The sequence below is a fragment of the Natrix helvetica genome, assembly GCF_964273705.1.
Source record: "Natrix helvetica genome assembly, chromosome: Z".
Lineage (NCBI taxonomy): Eukaryota > Metazoa > Chordata > Lepidosauria > Squamata > Natricidae > Natrix > Natrix helvetica.
Window position 1 is genome coordinate 105,702,850 of NC_138554.1, and position 7,527 is coordinate 105,710,376.

Below are 7,527 nucleotides of genomic sequence, written 5' to 3' on the forward strand. Positions count from 1 at the left end.
TTGTGGAGAAGGTATACAACATACTGTATTAGACAAATCAATTCAAAGTGTGAAATAAATAGTATAGAATCATGAATACTTTTGACAGTTAGCAAAAAAGTTTGCAAATGCCATTATATTCAAAGAAGAAACATAAACACATTGGTCGAAAGGATATGAATTTCTAACCTTTACCCCAAATTTGCATTTCCATTTTCTTAGTGGGAGTTTAATAGGATTTACTGAGAGCAGGAGTTTCGCATGTGCGTCCATTCACACCCAATATTGCTGCTTTTGTAAAATGCAATAACTCCATTAAAAACCAGGTACACAAGCTAGACCAGTGTAAGTTATCTCAATGGATTGTCCCTGCTATTGTAATGCAAATCTATTGTCCTCAAGCAAGATATCACCATTGGCTGAAGTACAAAATCCTTTGAAAATATCAGAGTAGACTTTGAGCAAGGTAACAAAAGATCATATTATCTAGTTAAGACTTGGGTGGGGCGGGGGATGCTAGAAAGAGGAAAAGCATGCATATTGTCCAATCCTCCTTTGAATGAATAAAGGGGTTTTGTGGAAAAAAAACCATGCACCTATTTATTAGAAAATGTTCTAGTTGTATGCAATGGCTTAATGCTACTGATGTAGATTAAAGTAAACATTTATATTTAATCTTTTCTAAAGCAAGAATGAGATATTTGCACCCATGAATTTTTTAAAAGCAGACTTCAAAACCATCTCCAAATTCAGTTGTGTGGTTTCCCCAAATTAATCAGTATAATCTCCAACATTCCATTTCTTGTAGAGAATGCATGACAGTTGTAGCATAATCCCTAAGGAAAGGGATAATGGTTTGATTTTTGGTCCAGGCCTTGGATAATTTCTCTTTCAAGTCCATCTGCAGCTATAGAGGTTCACGGGAGGTCTTTGGAGTTCTCATTGGTTCTCACAGTTACACATCTATTTTAAAGATTTATAACTATGGAGAAATTAGAGGACAAAGTGCTATATGCCACCTCATATTTCTAATGGAAATAAAATGTTTACATCAAAAACCAAATAACCAAATAAAAAGTCAAAAACGTTTAAAAGGAAAACATATTAAAATTATTGAATCATAGATTTGGAAAAACTTAAGATGTCATCAAATGCAATCTCCTGTACACTGTAGGATTCAACACTCTCCAGCCTTTGTTTGAAAATCTCCAGCAAAGAGGAAGCAACTACTCCATGTAATAACCTATTCCACTGAGTAACAACTTTTACTCTTGAGAAATTCCTCTTAAAGTAATTCTGTATTTACATTCTTGAAATTCATTGCATTAGTTCTACCCTTATTTTGTAATTAGCTGTGAGAATAGCCAGGAGGAAGCGCCACAGACAATAGTCAGATAAGAGAAATCTTGAATCAAAAACAGAAATGTAATTTGAGAAAATGTCTTAGGCTTGACCCTCCCTAATTCTGATAGGCTAAAGGTAGCAAGGGGAGGGGGAAGCCAAATTCAGACTTGCAAATTTCTGTAAAAATTGTATTAGCATTCATAATTTTGGTTTCCTTGTTTGGGCTACCTTGAAATGCTGATACTGATTCTCTGGAAAAAGTGAGAATAAATCTAAAACTTCTACACTGTGATTGCTACTCATACATCCAAAACAACTATCATGTGCTCTCTAACCATTCTCTTCTGCAAGCTGAATATATCTAGACTTTTTAACTAATTCTTGTAGGTTTTGGTTTTCATCTTATTAGTCCTTTATTGGACTTGACCCAGTATATTTGTGTCTTTACTAAACTAGGGTGTGTGGAATTAAATACAATATTTCATGCAAGGCCTGATTATGGCAAAGTATACAAGGTTAATTGTGATCTGGACTCTGTGTGCGTCTTGATCCTATTAAGATGTTGATCTTCTTTGCAGCTGTATTACACTGCTGATAATTCCAGTTTTATTCTTATATGTTATGGACACATTCAGTTTGCATCATTTCTGAGATATGTGACACATTTTAAATGCAGCTTCCAGTATTAAAAATGTGTCTATTCATGTTGTAAACCATTAGTGCAGAAAAGCTTTGAATATATGAATGCTTTAGAATCAATCATGTCTTTTCAACTTTCCATCATCCCTTTGAAGTTACAAGTATGGTCAGAACATTTAGCAGATTAGCTCATTATAGTTGTATTTTTTTTCTCTCTCTCTCAACTGTTGCTTGATAGTTTCATACCTCTTCTATGGTGTTTTGCTTACAAGGCAAAATATGAGTTTGAGGTCACACTTGTGCAAAGCCTGATGTAAAGAGCCAAAGTACAGTACACACAAGTAGATACAAACTGTTCTATTTATCTTCCATCAGGGTGTGGTTTGCTGAGCTGTAAAAGAGCTGCTCAAAGAGCATTCACTTCCACCAGGAAAACCTTTGCACGTAACTTGCTATGTCAAATGTGATGGGGAAGGAAATGTGATTGTAAACACCATCAAGCTGGAAAACTAGGTAATTGATTAAACACTTGAAAATGTCCATTTTAAATATATGAATAGGAAACAAAGAATTGCCAAAAAAGATTATTTCGCACCGTTGATATACTCTTTGATTGATTTTGTCAGTAGTCCATCATTCACATACAGGGGCAATGGCTATTTGAAAAAAAAAGGCTGATAGCAGAGTTAGAATATGCCAGTGATCAATGTCCCAACTTAGAATTCAGTTTGCTATTCTGCATATCATTTTTATTACCAATATATGCTCTAAAAATTTACAAATAAACCTGGAAATGTATGCTGAATAGCATTTCATTCTTACATACACATACAAGTCTCTCTCTCTCTCTCTCTCTCTCTCTCTCTCTCTCTCTCTCTCTCTCTCTCTCTCCCCCTCCCTCTCCATCTATCTATCTATTTATCTATCTATTATGTATAACCCCTAGCCAGTATCTGAATAAGAGTGAAAATTTCACTTAAACACCAGTAAGAATGACTTCAACTATCTCAGCCATGGGTTGAGGACTAGTTGAAGGCAACATAGTGAATACATAGCAGGAAAAAAGGTTGCCATAATAGATTTGTGCTGTAATTGGGTATAAGAGTGGAAAAGTCTTATGACAGATGTAGTTATATCATTTTCTGCTTCCCAAGTGCTTCTGCAGGACACAGAATACTGGTTTAGGTTGGCATTTGTTCTGATTTATCAGAGTTCTTCTTATACAATGCATTTTTCCTCCCATAATAGGTTTGGATAACCTCTTCTCCACTCCCATTCTCCAGCTTAGACTATGCTCAGCTTCTCCTCTTTATATAGAAATGTCCCTGTGTCCTACATTTTAATGCTAATTCAGGGTAAATTCAATAATGGAAAAGATGTATTGCTTCCTTGGGTTGTATTGGGTTCCTATGCAGAGACAGAAAGCTGACTTCATCATCCTATTTACATGATGATATTCAAATGCCACCTGTTCCTGGTGCCAACATAGAATATTGTAACCTACTGTACAATTCACTTTAATAATTAAAAACAATTTAACCCAGTTCTAAGTCCCAAGAAAAAGATGTTTGCCAAAGCTGAAAAAGTTCCAAGATAATAATAGAGAAAGTGAAATTTAAGGAGGCACAAAAAGCAACACAGAGAGAGCAATGTTGTCATGTTTTTACATAGTCTTCAAATGAGCCTGTGCTTTAAAAAGTAACATCCCTTCTAACCTACTGAATTCTAGGCTTATATTCTTAGATGGTCATAAAATATGTACATAATGCATGTATATGTATGGTAATATATAATATGCAAAATTGGACTTAAGTTTGTGAACCATTTGAATTTTCAATATTGTGTAAATATGACCTAAAGAGGGATCAGTTCTCCACATAAGTGCTAACATTAGTTAAACAGAATTGAATTTAAAAAATACCATCTTATTTATTGAGGAAAATGATCCATTTCATTGGATATTTTAGAAGGAAAGCATACATTATTTTAACCTATTGATCTATTTAATTTTCAAAAAAGGGCACAACCTAGAATGTCTCCATCCTATCCTACTCATTCATTTTTTTCTTTTTAATTTTTTTATTGGTTTTAAAATAATTACAGAAAAAAGGAATAAAACACATACATAATTATGATAGACATGCATGCATTGTCAAAGAAAAATGCATAATTTTTAAAAAATTGAAAGTAAAAAACAGAAAACAGAAAAATAATAAAAAGTAAACAACATTCTATAAATATTTATTTAATACAAATATTATGCCTGTTTTCTACTTTCATCTTTCCCTTGTGTAAGTTTCATTCAAGACTATATATTGTCCCTGAATAGGCTATAGACTGAAACCAATCAAAAAGCAAAATAAAGGAATAAAGAACAAATCAAAAATGTCCCACCTGAACAACATTCCTCAAAATGTCATGGAATTTGCTATATCCATTGCAATCAATTGATATCACCTTGACTCTAGATTAAATTGGAATGTGATATAAGGGGAAAGTAGATTGCATACAAATGGAGCTATTTTATATTACATACTGCAATAAAATTCCTTCAGATATATTTTATTAATTATTATTCATTCTAAACACTTCCATCTCATCTTATGCCAATCTGGAATCACAGCAGATGTTGGCTCACAACAGTATTTTCCAAACTCATGAGTGCTATAATTTAAACTGGCTGAAATTCTCTTCCAAAAGTATTCACACAGAAAACCTCCATTATTGTAATGACATTGGATTGCAGTATTATTTCAGGGGGGAAAATGGATCTGGATCTATGTGGGTTTTTTGATGCTCTCTGAGCTTCGTAGTTTGCTTTGAGATGTTTCATTACTCGACCTTGGAACATCTTTAGTACCAATAAGTGTAGGGTTTTGTCCTTGTTTATGTATTAAGCCATAATGTGATTTGGTTGCTTTTGACTTCAGGTGTTATGTGTGGCTTTTTTTAAACAAAACATTGTTTTAAAAACTTATGAATTAGCAGGTGGTATGTAGCCAATTAAGTGATAGGATTAAAATGATGAATCAATAGCACTTCAAAAACTATTTATTTAAAATATTTGTATTTTTATCCAACTCAACTAAAGTGACTTTGAGTGATTTACAAGCACTTTAATAGAACCAAATAAAAAGAATAAATAAAAGCAGACTAGAGAAATAAACAGAATAAACAAACTTACAATGCAGAAACCAATTAATAACAAAATGATGATCTGAACAGAAAAGATACCATGATGTATTTGGAACTCCCACATATCCTGACCAAACATTTTAGGAGAAAAGCTAATTCCTGATAAAATAAAGGCCAGAAGGGCCAGTGCCAATCATAGGTCAGGACTAAGGTCAATCCATAAAGTAGAGGTTACTTCCTTGAAGTTGCTTTTCCTGGGTTCCACAAAGTGGCATTATTTCATTGAAGAGATCTGGAGTGTACCTTTCCTAAGAGTATTTGGATCAGTCATATAGCCTAGAAAGAAGTAGCAATAAATCTGGTAGGTAAATGATTGGAGAAATAACAATCGCAGTCATGTTGATAATTGCTTTTAAGAGATTACAACTACCATGATTTTAATTCAAACAATTAAATGGATAGCTAAAGGAACTTTAAAAGGCTGTATTTGTTGATCAGTTCCAATGATCTTACCTGATCAATAATCTGAAGAAATTTGCTTAATATCATAAGGTAGGACATGATCTTAAGTGTGATTTGTTTGATCACAATACTGAGTCTCACTCAATAATGTCTGTTTTAATAGACAAAAACCCCAGACCCCAAAACTGTCGCCTATACTGCTATCCAGGATTGTTCAAAGAGAAAATATTACTGTTGTTTGTTTTTTGCAGATAAAGAATACAATGGGGATGGTCACAATTATGCAAAAAAAAAGTTAATCAAAATCTCTCTTCCAGAAAATATCTGTTTAACAAGGGTAGGGTACAATCGCTGAATGCTTACTAGTGATAAATGCAACTGAGTAAAACTAAATCTTATGAGCAAGCACAGTTAGGATTGTGAAATTAACAATTAAACATTACAGCTAAATATTTTATATCAGATAATCTTCTTAATGTGGAGTATCATGCCTACATTTTTAAGCAGTGAAATAATTTTGCAGGGGAAAAAAACCTTTAAAAGATACAATTCGCATGTAAAGATATGACATAACATTACATCAAAAGCAAGTTTGATGGAAAACAAACAAGATAGAAAGAACTGTGGGGAGGGAGAGTTGCATTGTTTTAGAGAGTGGACTTTGCTCTCTTCATCTCTTGAACTCAAACTCATCTTTCAACACAACAGTAAGTTTTCCAGGTTCTTTTGTTCTACAAAGATAGCTCAAAACAGATGCATTGTCTGCACCCTGAGGTTTCTTGGAAGGAAAATCCCTGGCTCTCAAACTATCATGGGGAGGAGAGGAAAAGTGTGAACTCCCATTCCCCATTTAATGTGAATTGAGGCACTTCAAAGCTTCACAGAAACTTCTTTCGCAGCATTGCTTTAAACGAATTCCTGTCTCACCTCCTGTGTTTATCTAGGGTGGTGCTCTGGGACTCTGGTCTTTCAAAACCACTCTGAAAAACCCCCGCCTTTTTTCCTTTATATGCAGCTCCTCATTGCTCAATCCTTTCTTCTTTGAAGCAGTTCTAGCCTATCAGAGAAATTTGAATACAGTTTCTTCTCTACTCTTGGTAAAGCAAGTGATTAGCCGCTACATTTATCCCTGTTTCAAACTGTCATTAGAATGGCCTTTGAGAAACATAAATGACTTTCCAAAGCATGAAAGAGACTATTGCTTTGTTTTGATTCAGTACAAAATATTGGTTAAGGCTAACATGACTCTTAGAAACAATAACTTGACCTGCTTCCGTACTCTGCATCTTATAGGCTAGATTCATGCAATGTTGTCACATTTCCTCCTACTTTCTCAAGTATGGTTTACTGAATAAACCACAATTTGCTAAGTTCACATAACACAGGCAAATCTAAGCAAACCATGTTATGTCTTAGTATGATATGAAATTGGGCATATTGTTTCTAGTTCTAGTTGTTCAGCACAGGAACAGTAATAAATCAAAACTACAAAAACTGTACAAAATAGTAAGTCTGCTACTGATTTCTTTTTACTTTTGTTTCCCCACCTCCCAAATTTGTAAATTATAGATGTCATTATGATGTAAATACTGCCCTTTTGCACTTTCATTACAGCTTTGCAAGCAAATAACTCTGCACTATGACATCAGCACAAAAGTCTTGTTCCATGTCCTTTTTTGCACTTCCTGAACATGCTCAAAGAGAAAGTTTTTAAAGCAATATGTAGATGAAGATTAAAGGTAAAGGTTCTCGTCGCACATAGTCATTCCTGGCTTTAGGAGGCAGTGCTCAGCTCCATTTCAAAGCCAAAGAACCAGCACAGTCCAAAGACATCTCTATGAATGCTGTTACTTTCCAACCAAAGGTGGTTCCTATTTTTCTACTTGCATTTTTGCATGCTTTTGAACTGCTAGGTTGGCAGAAGCTGGGACAAGTAATGGGAGCTCATTCCATTACACTACGCTAGGG